We start from the raw sequence: 2,941 nt of genomic DNA, 5'->3' as shown, positions 1-2,941 counted from the left end.
ACTGTGGTGTCATAGCTCACAGCAACCTCAACCTCTCGAGGTTGAGCGATCCTCTTGTGTTGGCCTCCCAAATAGCTGAGACTACAGGTGCCCACCACAACAACTGGCTATTTTTTAGAGATGGGGTCTCGCTGTTGCTCAGGCTGGTCTCCAATGCCTAAGCTGAAGCAGTCTACCCACCTACGCCTTCCAGAGTGCTAGGATTGCAGGCCTGAGCCACCACGCCTGGTCTGAAAAATAAATTTTTAAAAAGAGTAGGAAAACCATAGGTAAGAAACAAAGAAAAGTTCGAGTTCTATTGTTCTTCCTTCAGTTACCGTCTATGTACACGCATTGTAACAGGTGCTGACTAGCTTTTAGCGCCGGAACACAGGCAGCAAAGCACCTCCGCTGGCCCTGTGAGGCTATGTGAGCCCCTGGGTTTCCTCCACAGCACTCATCTGGCAACAAACATCCCCTCATCTTCACTCCCAGACCATCAGCTGCCCTGAGACCCACAGTCAGGACCCACATTAGGCTGTCCCTTCTTGTTCTGAGAGCACCAAAAAACAGATCAAGCAAAGCAAATGGGAGGGAAGTGGGGCTTGTCAGTGAACCAGGGCCCCACCCTGACATGTGTACACATACTGTTTAATCACCAGCCCCTCTCACTAGCTTGGCTGTTTGCTGAGCTGTTTTTGCTGAGCCCCAGTCTGAGGTAGTCGCATTGTTTTGCTCGGACTCTACAAATTTGACACAGTATGTTTATCTAATTTCTGCAAATGTCTTCCCAGCCCCCACTGCTGGATATATGTTCTGGGCATACATGTAATAAAACATCTAGGGCAGGAGACTGTGGCTCTTTGCAGATAAATGTGGCTCTCTACAAATGGGTGCTTTCTGTGTGTCGGCTTTGTCCTACAGTCACATCGAGAAAAGATGTGGTAGTCGCTCTCATACTGCTCAGATGGGATACCCAAAAGCACACTACCCAAAACATCTGGCAACATAGTGTTTTCAATTTTTAGAAAAATTAATCATGCAAACAAGAAACACACGTAAGTGCCCAGCCAGCAGCGTCCTGGTTCTTTCCTTTTGTTAAAGTTAGCACCATGAATTTGCACCGTCCCCCTTCTCAGACCAGGAGGGAAGAACAGAGGTGTCAGAGAGGGGCACGCTCTCTGAACCAGTTGAAGAGGTGAGGGGACCACAGCAGGCTACAGACCTAAGTCATCCTGCTAACTTCATTTTTCTTTCTTCTTTCAGAAGCTTTTGAGATTGCTGTGCCACAAGGAAGCAGCATTACAGTTCTCATAAAGTTGGGGACCTTGACTCTGCCATCAAAACCCTGTTACATCATTATTTCTAGAAGACATGTAACCACATTGTCCATCAAATCTGGAGAAAGACCAGTTTTTACCTTTAGCTGCCAGAATCCTGAGAACCACTTTGTCATAGAGATCCAGAAGAACATTGGTAAGTCTGCATCATGAGCTGTTTAACAAATGTCTTTTAAATGTCTCGGCACTGCCTTCACACTCTTTTCCTTGCTGAGCCCATCTCAAATGCTAGAGAGGTAAGATCTCTTCTGAGAGAGAAGAGTTAATTTGTTTAATCTTCAAAACAGCCCTATGAGAAATTTGCACAGAGAGTTGTTTGCCAGAGATGGCACAGCTAGGAAGTAGCAGACCAGGGGAGGAACCCCAACAAGCACTCTGGCTCTAGAGCAGACCCACTGTATTAAAGGGCCGTGACATTAGGAAGGTTGAGAACCACTGTTCTAGAGCCTTTGCCCTTAACCACTGTGCCACACAGTCTCTTCACAGGGGCCCATGAGCTGCAGATCTTAGGGTCTGTGATGCTCTGTCTCATGCGCTAAAATCATCTGGCTGCTGTGGAGCAAAAGTCCAGGGAGTTGGAAGACAAAAGAATCAGAAAGTTGAGGAGATAAGGATAGGGCATTGGATCCACAAGGCACAAAGGAAAAAGCAGCAGCTTTGGAGAGTGACTGAGCTGGGTTTGTCTTCAAGCAGTAGGGCTACTGGTCATGTGACCTGATCACATGACTCCATGAGCGTTACTCAACTGCTTTGAGCCTTAGTCTTCTAGTCTGTAAAATAGGGGTTATCTTAGTTGCCATGAGGATGAAATAAAATAATGAATTGAAAATGTATGACACATGAGAATTGAAAACTATAGATATGTGATATTATTCATAATTTGAGCTTTGGAGAGGAAATTGACATAGGAAATATTAATAATCAGGCAGAAAAAAATACATTAATAATTTCCCAATCATTTTAAGGTGGTCATGCCAAAAAGGATGAATAGATGCATTGATATGGAGGGAATTCATAAATAAAAGGAGAAATCGGGGGTGGCCCTGTGGCTCAAAGGGGTAGGGCACTGGCCCCATATGCTGGAGGTGGTGGGTTCAAGCCCAGCCCCGGCCAAAAACTGCAAAAAAATAAAATAAATAAATAAATAAATAAAAATAGACTGCGAAGTGAAGGGGATCCCTGAAGTTGTGAGATGTGGAAAACCATTCTGTGCTAAACCATGGAGGTCATGTGGAATGCTAGGGAAAAAATAAATAAATAAATAAATAAATAAAAGGAGAAATCAAAGTATTTAAAGTAGTTTTAAAAACGATATTTGATAACTAAAGCCAAACCTAGTTTTATTTTGTTTGGGGAGTTTTTTTTTTTGAGACGGAGTCTCACTATGTCACCCTCAGTAGAGTGCTGTGGCGTCACAGCTCACAGCATCCTCCAACTCCTGGGCTTAGGCAATTCTCTTGCCTTAGCCTCCCGAATAGCTGGGACTACAGTCTATTGTTCTTCCTTCAGTTACCGTCTATGTACACGCATTGTAACAGGTGCTGACCAGCTTTTAGCGCCGGAACACAGGCAGCAAAGCACCTCCGCTGGCCCTGTGAGGCTATGTGAGCCCCTGGGTTTCC

The 2,941-nt window shown here is 44.9% G+C and overlaps 1 protein-coding gene across 1 annotated transcript in view; it reads left to right on the top strand.

Annotated features, from left to right (window-relative positions):
* Nucleotides 1-1,251: 1,251 nt before the first annotated feature.
* The window catches only part of CDCP1 (CUB domain containing protein 1), a 28,188-nt gene continuing 26,498 nt past the window's right edge, over nt 1,252-2,941 (top strand). Inside the window, exon 1 of the mRNA XM_012808025.1 lies at nt 1,252-1,455. The gene's annotated coding sequence lies outside the window, so the exon portion shown is untranslated. The remainder of the gene's footprint in view (nt 1,456-2,941) is intronic.

The sequence above is a fragment of the Otolemur garnettii genome, unplaced genomic scaffold (assembly GCF_000181295.1).
Source record: "Otolemur garnettii isolate 467f Iridium unplaced genomic scaffold, OtoGar3 scaffold00082, whole genome shotgun sequence".
Lineage (NCBI taxonomy): Eukaryota > Metazoa > Chordata > Mammalia > Primates > Galagidae > Otolemur > Otolemur garnettii.
The sequence above is the reverse complement of the archived record's forward strand: the minus strand, read 5'-3'. Positions and strand labels throughout refer to the sequence as shown.